At 38.8% G+C, this 16,976-nt stretch overlaps 1 pseudogene across 1 annotated transcript; it reads left to right on the forward strand.

Moving 5' to 3' along the window:
• Positions 1 to 11,404: 11,404 nt before the first annotated feature.
• LOC311185370 (U3 small nucleolar ribonucleoprotein MPP10-like) lies at positions 11,405 to 14,454 on the forward strand (annotated as a pseudogene). Its single transcript has 2 exons — positions 11,405 to 11,778; positions 13,258 to 14,454. The product of its transcript is annotated as a U3 small nucleolar ribonucleoprotein MPP10-like (transcript).
• Positions 14,455 to 16,976: the final 2,522 nt, after the last annotated feature.

Here is a 16,976-nt window from a genome sequence, read left to right on the forward strand (position 1 = left end):
AGGAACAAAACAAGGATATCTACTTTCACCACTATTATTCAACATAGTTTTGGGAGTCCTAGCCAGAGCAATTGGGTGAGAAAAAGACACATAAAAGGACTCCAAATATACATAGAAAATCCTAAAGACCATATCAAAAAACTTCTATAAATAGTAAATTAATACAATAAAATAGCAGGTTACAAAATCAATACACACAAACATGTTGCTTTTATATATGCAAGCAGTGAGTTAGAAGAAGAAGAAATTAAGAAAACAAACCTATTTTAAATTGCACCATAAAGGATGAAATACCTGGGAATAAAGTTAACAAATACCTTGGAGGAGATACAATGAAAACTGTAAGAACCTGAAACAGGCGCAGAGTGCAAAAGGGCAAAAAGGCAGGAGCTGGAGGGAAGGATAGAACGGCCACCCACCTGTGAGGGCTCTGAGACAAGAGAGCCACCAAAAAGCCCCACAAGTCCAAAAGCCAAAACCAACGCTCTAGCAATCAACACCCACACAACAGGGGCCTGTGGCAATAGCCAAACAAAGGACAGTGCCCAATAAGAGGACAGGTCACTGTCTGTCAGTTCTCATTCACGTGCACAATTGCAAGAGACCTAAGGCTCCAGGAACACCATGAGTTTATTTTACAAACAGGGAAAACAAAGAGCTTACTGTATCCACAAGTGGCGGCTCTCTCACCCAGATAGCATCAGTGATGGTCAGCACTGGCCAGTAGTGATGGTCACAACTGGTTCCTTGGAGGCAGTGTCAGAGAACCCAGTGTCTTTGTGAGTTGTTGGGTTATACCAATAACAATCAGCTCTTCGAGACACCAGGCCCAGGGTCTTTGGTGCTCCTTTTAGGTGATGTCAGAGACATGACCAGAGGCCCAGTCTCTGACAGAGGTCTTGGGGCTTCTCTTCCCTCCTTGGAGGTCGGCTGCAGGATGCTTCTTTTCCTCTTACTTTGGAAGCCAGGAACTGAGTTTTCCCCTTCTTTCTTCGTCCTTCGGAGGCTGGAACCATCTTCTTTTCTTCAGGGGCTGGCATCCTCTCTCCTGTTCGTGGGCTGGCGTCAGTGGCTTTCTGTTCTTCAGGAGCTGGCATAACTCTCCTCAGGGCTGGTGTTGTCTCCCCTCTGCGCCCTCTGACCCTGGCTTAAATGCTCTTGCAGGGTGCCCCACCCACAGTCTGATTGAACTATTTTTCAATCCTGTGGCTGACTGGACCATTTGCCAATCACCCTGTAGCACTTGATTGGTCCATTCCACGATCCAGGAAGTACAGTGTTAGATAAAAGGTCTCTGAGAAGTAGCTGCCACACTGACATAAAGGTAGTTACTGAGTTATGAGGAGCAGCTTCCACCACTGAAGCTGCTGGGTGCCGGTAACAACTCTATCAAAGGAAAAAAAAGAAATGGAAAGATACCCCATGTTCATGGATTGAAAGAATAAACTTTGTATAAATGACCATATTACCTAAAGCAATATACAGATTTGACACAATTTTATCAAAATTTCAGTGACTTTCTCAAAGAAATAGAAAAAAAAAAAAAAACCTTATAAAATTTGTATAGAACCACCGAAGACCCAAAATTGTCCAAGCAATCCTGAGAGAAAATAAGAAAAATGTAAGTCTCATGCTCTCAGACTTCAAACTACAGTACACAGTAATAGCAATCGGAATAATTTGGTATTAGGGAAAAAAATGCATAGGAAGCCCAGAACACACAAATACAGAAAGTTAATCTTTGATAAAAGAACCATAACCATACAAGGAAAGCCTCATTTACAAATGATAGTGAAAACTTTGACAGCCACAAATAAATAAATAAATAAAACTAGGTCATTATTTAACGCCATAATAAAAATTAATTAAAACTTGGTTAAAGACTTGGCTATAAGACCTGAAACCATAAATCTCCTTACACTCTTCTTACACACCAAAACGAAAATAACTATCTCTTTTGGAAAGAGTACAAATTGGCATCACACCTTAATAAGGAGATACCAACCCAAGTCCAGAGAGACAAAACTGAAATCTCCCTTTTGATTTTAATGTTCTGTGATTGCAAATCAGAAGACATCACCTAGAAAGGATAACAGCACCCTGTTCTAAGAAAGAGCCGTTGCTCTTAATTTCATGATGCCTTGTAGGTAGAGGAAGTAGAGTAAGGGGAAGAAAACAGATGCTTGGGGATAATGTCTAGCTACATCCTTCCACACTATGTTCTAGAGCAATATCATTTTGTTCTTGATTGGTAACAAGACTGCGCCTCTAGTGCAATCATGCCTTTGTGAGGTCTCTAGAGGAACTTGGTTGATTCAGACATCAAGCGACCTTTAATTATTATACTAAATTCTAAAAATTCTAAAGACATCAGAGGTTTCATTAAGATCACTTTCTCATGCTGAGTTAGAGTTTTAATTTCAACAAGGAAGGATGACATACCACAATACAGCAAAATTTAGTAGCATACCTTATTTTACCTATAACTCACTGACCCTCCCTGATCCACCAACTTGGGGGATCCAACATGTTAAGTCTAACTCAGTTTTCTTGCATTGATTCCATTTATCTCTCCCAAAATTGAATGACAGAAACCTGCTTAATAGTCTATTACAAATGACTAAACTGCCGTTTGTTTGTTTTTTTTTACCAAAAGTAACTTTTCCTTAATGCAAACGACCCCACAACAATAATTTGAATTAGTGAGGCTTCCAGTCCACACATGGCTTTGAAAAGACTATAGTGCCTCACAAAAAAGAATGCAAAAATAAAATAACCAGATTCCTAAAAAGCACGGAGACAGTCTGGCTGGGCATTGAGCATCAGCCTTTTAATACTTGGCACAATTGCTCAGAAGTACAGAGAATCTAGATCCAGGTAATCTTATTGGAGGACTAGGCAAACCTCTTAAAATTACCTAAGATTGCTATGGAAAATATGAAATCTGCTCTCATTGACCCCTACCAAGAATTTCCAAACCATCTCTGTAAAACACCCCACCAAATTAAGTAACCATGTAAATGAATGGCCATGCTAAAAAATTCAACCAACAGCAAGCCTTACTTGTACTCCTAATTCATAATACACATTCCGGAATTCTTTGTAATAGAATTCTACACTAAATTCTTCATTTCCTGGTAAAATCATACCACAATTTTTATTTTAACTCAAAACCTGATTCCATGATTTTTTTCCTAGTCATTGATCCTTTAATGGTAAAAAGGCCATTATTTAGTGGAAGCCTGTGGATCAAGCATTGTCAATAAATTATCAGTTATTCTTCAACAACCTTGAGAAGTGAATAAAGGTGAATTATCAAATACTAATATGGAAACTGGGGCAATTATCCAGAAGTTCTAGTTAAGGTAATTGATGAAAGGAGTTGCACTAAACAACTGATTTCAATCTAAATAATCTAGCCCTCTTTTTTCTTAAATAAAGAGAAGATGCATCTAATGCTTTGATAGGTAGAGGTAAGTCATTCCCTGGCTTCCATGCATCAAAGGATGGGCTGGCTCTTAGGTGCTAATACATCTGAGGATCTTAAGTCAAAGCCAATTCCCATTTACCATTTCAAAAATTCAAGCCCCCCCCCCCTAAGAATAATATTAACTGGGCTATTTGTTTTTGTTGTTGTTAAGATATATGAGTTCTTTATATAGCTTGGAAAATAACATCTTGCTGGATGTGTGCATTGTGAATATGTTCGCCCACCCAGTAGGTTGTCTTTCACTGTGCAGAGCCTTTTTAGTTTGGTGTAGCCCATTTGTTTATTTTTGTTTTTGTTCCTTTTGCTATTGGGGTCAAATCCCCAAGGACATTTCTAAGGCCCAAGTCAATGAGCTTATTACCAATTTTCTTCTATGTATTTTATGGTATCACATGTTGCATTCAAGTCCTCAAACCACTTTAAATTAATTTTGGTGTATGGAGTTAGAAAATGATCTACTTTCATTATTTTTCATGTGGCTGCCCAGTTTTCCCAAAACCATTTATTGAAAAAGCATTCCCTCCTCTACTGTAGTCTCTAGGCTCCTTCACTAACTATTCATAAACATGTAGTTTCCTTCTGGACTCTCAATTCTGTTCCATTTATCTGTGTGTCTCTTTTTAGTTCAAAACATGCTCTTTTAATTTCTGTTGCTTTGCAGTTTGAAATTGGGGAATGTGATATCTTTATTTTTTCTTTTGTCTCAGGATTGCCTTGGCTATATCGGTTGTTTAGTGTGGGTTTTTGTGTGTGTGTGGTACTATACAAATTTTATTATTGTTTGCTCTATTTCCATGAAAAATGTCATTGAAATTTTAATAGAGATTTCACTGAATCTGTGTATTGCCTTAGGGAAGATAACTATTTCAATAATGTTAATTCTTCCAATCCATCAACATAGAAAGTTCTTCCATTTCTTCATGCCTTCTTTCATTGCTTTTATATCTTAGAGTCTCTTACAGTTTCCATGACTCAACAAAAACAAAGTAAACAATCCAGTCAAAAAATGGGCAGAAGAACTTAAAAGACACTTCTCCAAAGAAGAAATGCAAATGGCCAACATGTATATGAAAAAATGTTCACTATCCCTCATAATCAGGGAAATGCAAATCAAAACCCCAAATGAGATACCATTTTACACCAGTAAAAATGGCACACATCAAAAAAACAAGCAAGAACAAATGTTGGCGAGTATGTGGTGAAAAAGGAACCCTCCTGTACTGCTGGTTCAACTACTATGGAAAGCTGTGTGGAAGTTCCTCAGACTAGTAAAAATAGAGCTACCATATGACACAGCAATTCCACTCCTAGAATCTACTGAAAGAACAAAAAAACATTATTTCAAAAGGATACCTGTACCCCTATGTTTATTGCAGCACTATTTGTAATAGGTGAAACCTAGAAACAACCCAAATGCCGAAAATGGATGACTGGATCAAGAAGATGTGGTATATGTACACAATGGAATACTATTCAGCAATCAAAAAAGATAAACTCATGCCATTTGCAGCAACATGGATGGCGCTAGAAGGGATTATGATCAGTGAAATAAGTCAGAAGGAAAAAAGAAAAATATCAGTTGGCTTTACTTATAGGAGGAATATAGGGGAGCCAAATAATGGAATCAAATTGCTGAATTTCATATGAAACCACAAAATACCACAAATATCCAAAACCCTCCTGACTAAAAAGATGGTATTACAATCCCAGACTTCAAACTATGCTATAAAGCCATAATAATAAAAACAATTAAAAATGGACAGAGAACTAAAAAGACACATCTTCAAAGAAATGCAAATGGCCAACAGGCACATAAAAAAAAAGTTCAACATCACTTATTATCAGGGAAATGCATATCAAAACCACAATGAGATACAACCTCACACCTGTGAGAATGGCACATATTAACAACAACAAAAAAATAACAGAAACACCAAATGTAGGTGAATACCTAGTGAAAAAGGAACCCTCTTACATTGCTGGTAGGAATAAAAACTGGTCCCGCTACTATGGAAAGTTGTGTAGAGGTTCCTCAAAATACTGAAAATGGATCTATTGTATGACCCAGTGATTCCACCCCTAAGAATCTACACAAAGGACCCAAAAACACTAATTCAAAAGGAAAACTGCACTCCTATGTTTATTGCAGCACTGTTTCCAATAGCCAAGATATGGAAACAACATAAATGCCCAAAAACAAATGAATGCATCAAGAGATGTGGTGTATATACACAATGGAATATTACTGTGATAAAAAAAATAAATAAACTCATGCCATTTGTAGCAACATGGATGGAGCTGGAAGGTATTATGCTAAGTTAAACAAGTCAAGAGAGAAAAGATAAAGAGTGGATGGTTTCACTTATATGTGGAATACTAAGAACCCAAACAAAGTGTTGGGAAAAAAAAACAAAGACAAAACTTGCAAGCTGAAAAAACAAAGACAAAACTTGCAAGCTGACCATAGGCAGCATACATGAGGGAGGGGGAGGGAGGGGTGTCAAAATAGGTGAAAGAAGAGGACAGGGGACTGTGGTGATGGGTCACAGGTGCTGTGGTGGTGGGACTGGGGAGGGCAGAAATCAAATACTATCTAAAAGTTAACAAAGATGTAAGAAAAATGAATAAATAAAACATTGAATCTATCAATGCTATTCCAATAAAAATTTCAATGTCATTCTTCAAAGAAATAGAACAATTATTGATGAAATTCATATGGAATCACCAAAAACCCTGAATAGCCAAAGCTCTCCTGAAAAAGAAAGAAGGGAATGGAGGCATCACACTCCCAGACTTCAAACTATACTACAAAGCCATAATCATCAAAACTACATGGTACTGGAACAAGAACAGACATACAGACCAATGGAATCGAATAGAAAATCCAGAAATAAACCCACAGATTTATGATCAACTAATCTTTGACAAAGGAGCAAAGTCTATGCATTGGAGCAAAGAAAGTTTGTTCAATAAATGGTGCTGGGAAAACTGGGTCGCTACATACAAAAGAATGAAGCTTGACCACTACCTCACACCATACACAAAAATCAACTCAAAATGGATTAAAGAACTAGACATAAGACCTGAAACCATAAAATACATAGACCTGAAGACATAAGACCTGAATCCATAAAATACATAGAAGGCAATATAGGCGAGACACTACGTGATATTCACATCAAAGACATCTTTACAGACACATCACCCAAAGCAGTGATAGTGAAGGCAAAGATAAACAGCTGGGACTATATCAAATTAAAGAGCTTCTGCACAGCAAAAGAGACAATAACAAAAACAAAGAGAAACCCCACCAACTGGGAGAACATTTTTGCACCCAACACTAATGATAAATGACTGATCACAAAAATCTGCAAAGAGCTGATGAGACTCAACAACAACAAAGAAAATAACCCAGTCAAAAAATGGGCAGAAGAGCTAAAAAGAAACTCCTCTGAAGAGGAAATGCAAATGGCCAACAGACATATGAAAAAATGTTCAACATCACTTGTCATCAGGGAAATGCAAATCAAAACTACCATGAGATACCATCTTACACCAGTGAGAATGGCACATATTAAAAAAACTAGCAACAACAAATGTTGGCGAGGTTGTGAAGAAAAAGGAACTCTTCTACACTGTTGGTGGGAGTGCAAACTGGTCCAACCACTATGGAGAGCTGTGTGGAGATTTCTGGACCTACTAAACATAGAGCTTCCATATGATCCAGCAATTCCACTCCTAGGTATTTACCCAAAGGACACAGAAACATCAATTCCAAAGAACACCTGCACCCCTATGTTTATAGCAGCACTATTTACAATAGCTAAGCTTTGGAAACAGCCCAAATGCCCAAAAATAGATGACTGGATCAAGAAGATGTGGTACATATATACCATGGAATATTACTCAGCATTCAAAAAAGATAAACACATGCAATTTGCAGCAACATGGATGGTGCTGGAAGGGATCATGCTCAGCGAAATAAGCCAAAAAGAAAAAGAAAAATACCGGATGGTCTCCCTCATACCAGGAATCTAGAAAACTTAAATAAGGGACCAGGAAAATGAATAACTATAAGAAAGTGAAAATCAAAATCAACAAAAAACTATGAACCAGAGACACTTTTTGGGGGGTGGGGGGCAGGAGGTGAGGGATTGGGGTCAGAATGGGGGGTTGCAATTGTATGGGGAATATAAAAATAAAATTTATTATTTAAAAAAAAAAGTAAAAAATAATGTAGGTTTCTCATCTCAAAATGTCCATTAACATAGTATGTAGAAATATACTTATCCTTTCTGTATTCATTTTTTGGGAGTGACACAGCTGGCTCAAGAAGTTTATTTTATTAACTATTTTGGAAAAAAATAAATAAAATAAAACATTGAATCTAAAATAATAATAATAATAATAATGTAAATGTGAGTTCCTTGGGTTTTCTGTTTGGCCTCACATATATCCCAGTCTGGGCACTTCAGCAGCCTAAAAACTAAAAGTGAAAATAATACAGACAGAAAAATATACAAGAAAAATCGATTTTCTCTAGTGGCAACACTGGGAAAAGAGAGGACTGTAGGTTCGAGTCATTGTCACTTGTACCCACCTTACTCTGGGTGATCACTAGAAAACAAGCAGTCCCCTTCCCACTAGGGGACTCTCAGCAAAGAACCCCTCTACTTCCCCATCAGCAGTGAGATGGTCTCTAGGAGACAAAGCCCTCTTTGGTCCTTACATTCTGCCCCAGGCAAGTGCTGATGAAGAGGTAGTCACACCCCCTCCCCCACTGAGTAATGGCAACAGTCAACAAGCAGAACCTGTGTCTGTGCAGGGCAATAGTGCAGGGAAGTTTATATCCTAACTTTCTAGTCAGAACACCGGGAATGGGTAAACCCTGGGAGTTAAAAAAAAAACAAAAAAGTGAGCAGAAGGTGAAAGAAATGAGGGAATTTGAGAAATGGAGCCATGAAGCTTGAATATAGAGTCCTGATTTCACCTCTGTGAGAGTGACCAGAATCACCAAATCAAAAGTTGTAGATAAACACCATTTTACAATATAGAGTACTCCCAGGTTTCAGATTGGCCACTTGGGAGGATACACAGGAGAGGAAGAACAGAATAACAAAGGTCTTTAAGGTATTATTTTTAATTTTTTAAATAAGATTTGAACCACAATCCACAGAAAACAAGCCAAGACATGTTATTAAACCATAGCCAGGTTGCCTGTCCACTGGGAAAAAAATCATCTTTCTCTAGAATACTTAAAATGGACTCAGAATCTTATAGTATAAAATTCAAAATATCCAGCATAAGATCCAAAATTGTTCAACATATTAAGTGAAAAACCTAAACAAATCCCAAAAGAAAAGGGAAATAAACAGCAATCCCAAGATGACTTAAATGTCAGAATTATCAGAAAAAGCAGCTATTATAACCATTTTCCAAGAAATCAGGGCTGTCGAAATGAATGAAAAGAAAGAAATTCTCAAAAAAGAAATGGAAGCTATAAAAAAAAAATTGAAAAATTCACAAACAAGAATTTAAAAATCCACTGTAAGAATTCATATCAGAATGGAATGACAGAAAAGTCACTGAACTTGAATATAAAAAATATTTGATATAAGGGATATTGTCAAGAAGACACGGGGCATACCTCCTCCACATACAGCTTGATGGCAGCAGAACAAAGTCAGTAACTCCTGAAAGAAAAGGAGACAATTACAATGTGTGCTAGGAGTCACATCTGGAATGTGGGCCCCTAGCCTGCAGTGGAACAGGCCAAGCAGGGATCCCACCTGCATGGACAAGGTGAGCCCTGATGGCTTGGTGATCCCTGCAGGCAGCAGAGTGCAACTGACAAGATCCTTACACAGTAACCCTAAGCAGACCTGAGAGAGCACTGGCCCCAGAACAGGACCTAGAAGCAGACCCACCTAAGTACCCCCCACAGACCTTATCACAGACCTGGGCAAGCTCTGGGATGGGTCCTGGAAGCAGACCCCAGCACAGAAGCTCTCAGACCTCAGCATGCCCCAGGGTGGGACCTGGAAGCAAGCCTGACCCCACAAGGCTCAGAGAGTTCTGAGGATGTCTTTAGAAGCAGATCCACGGCCATAGAAATATGCAGATTTCAGTGAGCCTGGGGCTTGACCTGGAAGCAGTTTCATTGGCAGTAGGCCCTGGCAGACCTCAGTGAACCCCAACATGGGACTGGGAAACATGCTCACTGCAGTATGCCCCCCCACAGACCCAGAGAGCCCTGGCAAGAGTCCTGAAAGCAACCCAGGCCAAGTAGTCCTGGCAAGCAGGGGAAACAGACATGACAGTTCCCAGCAGAGACAACTGCAGGAACTGTTCCCCACGTGTTATTGTTCTTGGAGCAGTAAGTTAGAGAGACACTGTTTAGAAAATTAGTCTCTTTGATAGAAGTGGGTTTAATTAGCTCCTGATTAACAGAGACCGGTGCAAACTTCAGGGGAATTAACAATGAGAAGATTTATGCTACATTGAATAGGAGGTGGGAGGAGAGAGCAATCTGGGTTCTGGTCTGGAATAGGGAATGCCAGTGGTAAGGTGGTCAGCTCAGTCAGAGACCCTGGGAAGAGGGGAGTAGGGGTTGTGTGGAGGCATATTCCCTTGAAAGAGGGGGAAATCTTGTGGAGAAGCTGGGGAGTTCACACAGACTGGGTCCCCAATAAAGATATTAGCAGAGAAGGCATTCTGATCTGCACTCATTAGGACTGGTACTTACTTTGTGAAGCATACTGAGAGCATAAGAGTTGATGGATCTCTCAAAACAAACACCAGAGAGGAGGATTATTGGGAGTGCTACACACAAACCTGTTCCACCCCAGTACCTCCACACCAGCATCTGGATCCCTCCAAGTCCCTCCCCACACTGCACACTTAGACACTATAAAACAGTTCTGAGTACATTCAAAATAAATAATTACAATAAAATGGTAAAGATATTTTTCAAAATAATATAAAAGGGAGACTTCCAGTGACAAAATGGGAAGACAAAAATATATACCACATGAAAATATGGGGCCTCGAGAGAAAGATGTGACAAGGCAAAAACAACTCTCAACAATCAAAAGGATGATCATATCTCCATATTAGATAAAGAATTCAAAACTGCTACAATAAAGAAACTCAAAGAGATAGAAAATGCAAAGGCAAGTCAAAGTAAAACAAGAGAACTCAGAAAGACAACCGAAGAAGATCTGAAAATCCAGTTGTCTAATTTTTAAGAACAAGACAGAAATGAGAAACAATGTTATTTTCACACAGTTATTTTTGTTCTAGGAAATTATTTCTTACAAAAAGTTATTTATGGCCCTTGCATGTGGCACTGTGGCTGGAGCTGGGAGCGGCGATGGCTCCGAAGGTCTGGCGTCGATGGACCCTGGAACCGTGTCTGAGTGAGGCTGCCAAAGCCACGGAGCAGCCAGAATGCTTCCTCACTGTCAGTGCGCCGAGTGGGGACCCAGAGTGCGGCTCTGCTCTCACGTGGCCGCCGACTGCCGGCCCCCAAGTTCTGGAGTAGGGGGAAGGATTCAAGATGGATTGGCACCAAACTTTACTTCTTTAACAAAAGTACTTTATGACTTTTTTTTAAAAAAGATTTATTTATTTATTTATTTATTTATTTACACAAGAACCAGGGTACAGTCAGAAGCTCAGGAGGGTGAGAGAATTTACCAGAGCCAGAGCGGGGAACAGAACAGGCAGGCGGACCGAAATACACTGCTGAGGGGAGCAGCAGCACGATAGGAGAGGTCTGTTGTGCCATGTGGGACCCTCGCCAGCCGGCCAGGGATGGAACCGGCGCTGCAGAGGCTGCGGGCAGCTTCACAGCCCAGCAGTCAACCGCGGCACCACTGGGGAAGGCCCTATGACTTTAATAAATACTGGAGAATGGTAGGATCCATTCAGTATCTCCAGAATACAGTTAATGAAACCATTGAAGATGAAGTCATCAGTCTTCTCCCAGAGACTGAAGAGCAGGAGTGTGAAGAGGATGGCTCTGAGATGGGGGCTGATGGTCAGAAGGACCTAAAGCAAGATTTGGAGGAGGAAGATGTGTCAGACCTGAGTGGTGATGATTCTAAAGGGGGCAAGAGAGCTAAAAACTCTAGTAAAGTGGATCTGAGGAGAAGCCCAGATTTCAGTGATGAGGATTCTGGTCTTGATTTTGATATCAACAAATTGGAAAAACAGAGCAAGGTGCAAAACAAAATGCCTGGGAAAGCAAGAGAAAAGTCCATAGTAGATGATAAATTCTTCAAACTGTCTGAAATGGAGAACTTTTTAAAAAAAAATTTATTTTATGTAATTCTTACATCATTTTTCATTTTTGCACAATGTATGCATTTTCATTTTGGTTAAATTCCCCATACAATGGCACCCCCACTTATTTCGACCCTAGTCCTTCCTCTCCCCCCCCTTCCTGCCCCACCTAGTGTGTCTCTGGTTTATAGTTGCTTGTTGATTTTGATTTTTACTTTGTATTAATTAGACTTTTTCCTGGTCCCTTATTTAGGTTTTCTAGATTCCTGCTGTGAGTGAGACGATCCAGTATTTTTCTTTTTCTTTTTCTTTCTGACTTATTTCGCTGAGCATGATTCCTTCTAGCTCCATCCATGTTGCTGCAAACTGCATGTGTTTATCTTTTTTGAATGCTGAGTAATATTCCGTTGTGTATATGTACCACATCTTCTTGATCCAGTCATCTATTTTTGGGCATTTTGGTGGTTTCCATAGTTTAGCTATTGTAAATAGTGCTGCTATAAACATAGGGGTTCAGGTGCCCTTTGGAATTAATGTTTCTGTGTCCTTTGGGTAAATACCTAGGAGTGGAATTGCTGGATCATATGGAAGCTCTATCTTTAGTAGGTCAAGAAATCTCCACACAGCTCTCCATAGTGGTTGGACCAGTTTGCACTCCCACCAGCAGTGCAGGAGAGTTCCTTTTTCTCCACACCCTCGCCAACATTTGTTGTTGCCAGTTTTTTTAATATGTGCCATTATCACTAGTGTAAAATGGTATCTCATGGTAGTTTTGATTTGCATTTCCCTGATTACAAGTGATGCTGAATATTTTTTTATATGCCTTTTGGCCATTTGCATTTTCTCTTTGGAGAAGTTTCTTTTTAGCTCTTCTGCCCATTTTTTGACTGGATTATTTTCTTTGTTTTTGTTGAGTCTCATCAGCTCTTTGTAGATTTTTGGGATCAGTCCTTTATCATTAGTGTTGTGTGCAAAAATTTTCTCCCAGTTGGTGGGGTTTCTCTTTGTTTTGGTTATTGTCTCTTTTGCTATGCAGAAGCTCTTTAATTTGATGTAGTCTTGCCTTCTCTATCACTGCTTTGGGTGATGTGTCTGTGAAGATGTCTTTGAGGTACATGTCATGTAGTGTTTCGCCTATATTTCCTTCTATGTTTTTTAAGGCTTCAGGTCTTATGTTTAGTTCTTTAATCCATTTTGAGTTGTTTTTTATGCATGGTGTGAGGTAGTAGTCAAGCTTCATTCTTTTGCATGTGGCGACCCAGTTTTCCCAGCACCATTTATTGAACAAACTTTCTTTGCTCCAGTGCATATTCTTGCTCCTTTGTCAAAGATTAGTTGACCAGAAATCTGTGGGTTTATTTCTGGATTTTCTATTTGGTTTCCATGAAATGGAGAACTTTTTAGAAAAGATAGAAAATAAGAGGGACAAAAAGATGGGGAGGAGGATATTAATTTTTTGAATATATTAATTTTGATTTAAGATGGGGGAGGAATATTTGGAAGGCAAATCTTAAGTTGGGTAAAAGTTCTAGAGATTCTGAAATGCAAATATTTCTTTGATCTAGTTGAAAGTGATGAAGACATAGCAGGTGTTCATGATGATGAGCTGGTTTCAAATGAAGAGGAAGAAATTGCTGAAGAAGGAAAAGATAGCTTTTCTGAAAAGGATGAAGAGAGTGACCTGGAAGAAAGTGAGGACAATAAACAACATAAACAAAGCTTGAATAGAGTGACCTTTGATTTGCCTGACAATGAGGAAACTGAAGATACAGACACCTTAAATGTAAAAAAGGATTCTGATGATGTTAAACCCTCCTTTGAAAAAAGACAGGAAAAGATGAATGCAAAAATTTCATCTTTAGAAAAAGAATTGTTGGGGAAAAAACCTTGGCAGCTTCAAGGGGAAATAACAGCCCAAAAGCATCAGAGAACAGCCTCCTGGAGGAGATCCTGCACTTTGGGATGATGTAGTACATAAAGAAAACCTAAAGAGGATGCATATGAATATAAAGAACGTTTAACATTAGACCATGAAAAGAGTAAGTTGAGCCTTGCTGAAATTTATGAACAGGAATACATCAAACTCCATCAGCAAAAAACTGCAGCAGAAGAAAATTCAGAACACAAAGAAATTTAGAAAATGATGGTTTCCCTCTTCTTAAAATTGGATGCCCCTTCAAACTTTCACTTCATCCCTAACCACCTATTCCAGAGATTAAAGTTGTGTCAAATCTGCCAGCCATAACCATGGAGGAAGTAGCCCCAGTGAGCGTGAGTGATGCAGCTCTCCTGGCCCCAGTGGAAGTCAAGGAGAAAAATAAAGCTGGAGATATAAAAACACCTACTGAGAAAACAGCTACAGACAAGAAATGGAAACAGAGGAAAAAGAAATATCAGAAGCATATGAAAATAAAGGAAAAGGAAAAGTAGAGAAAACTGCTTGAAAAGAGCAACCCAGATCAAGAAGGGAAATACAGCAAAGCAATAGCTTTAGAGAAGCTAAAACTACTGACCAAAATAGGCAAAGCTTCGCTGCTGAAGGATGAAGGTAAAGACAAAGCCCTAAAGTCATCTCAAGCCTTCTTTTCTAAATTACAAGATCAAGTAAAAATGCAAATCAGTGATGCAAAGAAAACAGAAAAGAAAAAGAAATTTCTGTTCATAAATTAAAGCTGTAATATATTTTGAATATTATGTAAATATTAATGTGTAAACTTGTGTTCTGTTGTTGTTTTATAATAAAACTTTTCAGAACTAAAAAGAAAAAAAGACATTTATGTTAGTACATGTTGGCCTGTTTGGTACCCTCACAGCAGAGGGGAAATGCAAAGGGAAGGCTGGCTGCTGGCTGCCTACAAACTGGTAACAGGGCTTAGGTGAGTTTCAAAGATATGGTTGTGGAATTTACACAAAAGGAGCGAGTTTTGCTAAACCATTCTCAGAGAAAACCATACAGAATGAGATGCAGGGGGGAAGTGGAAAATGTCTAAAGGTATGTTGAAACAAAGCCTCACTGTAGGCTGAAAGTTTCAGGGAATAACTGATAACCACTCTCAAGGCCACATGCCTGACTCATGCACCCTAGATAACCATTTAGAATTCTCCTACTTCTGTATCCCAGCTGGCTTTAAAGTGATAATGTACCCCTGCTTTAGGAAATAAATATCCTGTTGCCTAATTGCTCGGGGCTCAGACTTTGGAGAAGGATCTCCTCTGAGCCTCCTCCTCTCTGAGTGCTGCCTGGTTTCCTGACGGAATTCTGCTGTAACAGGAGGACTACAAAAACATCATTACTTGGGTATCATATATGCAAACTTAGTTTGATCTCTTGGTTGGAGAGAGGACAAATTGATGGTAGATAATGGTGAAATTCTCCAGGTACCTGTACAAATGTGTACATCTTACTTAAAATCAAAGGGTCAAATCTTAAGCAAGTAAGATAGTTAAGTACTCTATGTGAAAACTGAGAATGCTTCTTAAAGAAAAACTCAATGAATATAATCAGTGCAAGATCTAACTTTACTCGGCACTAGAAAATTTATACTGTTGAGAAATGCTCTGTATGTGATTAATGTTGAAAGTGTTTCAACAGTACTCTTAACTTCCTTTGCATACATGAATTTACTATGAGTAGAAATCATAAGAATGTGAGAACTATGGGAAAAGCTTTTGGTTATCACGCATCCTTTAGGTGTATAAAAATTCACAAAAGAAGAAAAACACGAAGAGCATTAATGCTACTTTTCAATTATTCATCATTAGTCTAAGAAAATTCATACTGGAGAAAATCCCTATAAATCAAAGACCTTCAGTGTAAGTTCTACTCCCCTCACTGTACACATAAGAATTTACACTGGGGAGAACCCTATGAGTGACAAGTTTGTGATAACTCTTCAAGAAGCACTCACATTTGACAAACATTTGAGAACTCACACTGGTGAAAAATCCACAGTTGTAACCAGTACAGAAAACCCATCAAGAGCAGCTTTTCATTTGCCATGTACAACAGAATACAAAATGGAACTCAGTGACTGTAGGGAATCCTTCCATGTGATTTCATCCCATAGAAAAGTCCTATAGAAAAATCATATAGAAAATCCTTCCACTGTATTTCTTCACTTATTTTACATAAGAAAATACTCAGTGAGGGAAAATCCCTATGATGCAGTGAATATTGAAAAGCATTTATTGATCTTTCATCCATTAAACAAGATAAGAGAATTCACATGGGATAGAAATCTAATGAACATAACCAATGTGCAGGAGGCAAATTTTCTATTCTTAGCTAACAGATGAGTAGTCATGCAAAGGGAAACACTTTGAATGTCACCTGTGTGAATGAGACTTACATTTTGTACAAGATAAGTCACACAACAAGAATGCATAAAAAATGTGTATCCCTCATATTTTACATTGGAGACATTTCCATTAATGTAACTTGCAGGGCCAGTTTCATGTCAATTTATCTGACTTTCTCTCTGAGATTTGAATTTAGAGATTAGTAACAACAACAGCCTTGAGCCAAGTTCCAAGACAAGCTGGAAACTGAACAGAGAGGGAAGGCAGAATTCTGACCCTGGGCTCCTATCATCGCAAAGTCTTTTCTAATTTTTTTGGGTGAATGGGACTCCTATTGGTCTTATAGACTCTGGTAGGAGAATATGCTTACTTCTTTTGATCTTTGCCCATTTATCTCCTGAATTACTCAGTCCTCATTGTCTCTGAAAGGCTGGCGATATTAAAATTTCCAAAAAATTATAATTCAAAGGATGTCAACTCCATGTTACTGTTTTTCAGGATGGTGATCTTGCATGCTCTCACTCACAGGGGTCCTGGTGGTTATTCTTATCCTCCTCATGTGGCCAGAGTTCAATCCCTTTCCAGAGAGCTAACCCACATATGGTGCAGCAGACCTCTCCTGTCTCGTCTGATGCTCTCTCAGCAGTGTATTTCAGCAGATCTGCCTGTAATGCTCCCCACTCTGTCTCTGATGAATCCTCTCACCTCCCCACCCCCCACACCACTGGCCTACACGCCATTTCTTGTATGCATAAATAAATAAAAATAAATCTTTTTTAAAAAAATAAATAACATTATAACATTACAGGGATTTCAATCTGTTCCAAATCTGGAGCCTTATGTCTTTCCCAGGCTGAGAAATAATTTCACTCCTTACATCTGTATGCAGGGGCAAGCCATG

The sequence above is a fragment of the Talpa europaea genome, assembly GCF_964194135.1.
Source record: "Talpa europaea genome assembly, chromosome: 15".
NCBI classification, from domain to species: Eukaryota; Metazoa; Chordata; class Mammalia; order Eulipotyphla; family Talpidae; genus Talpa; species Talpa europaea.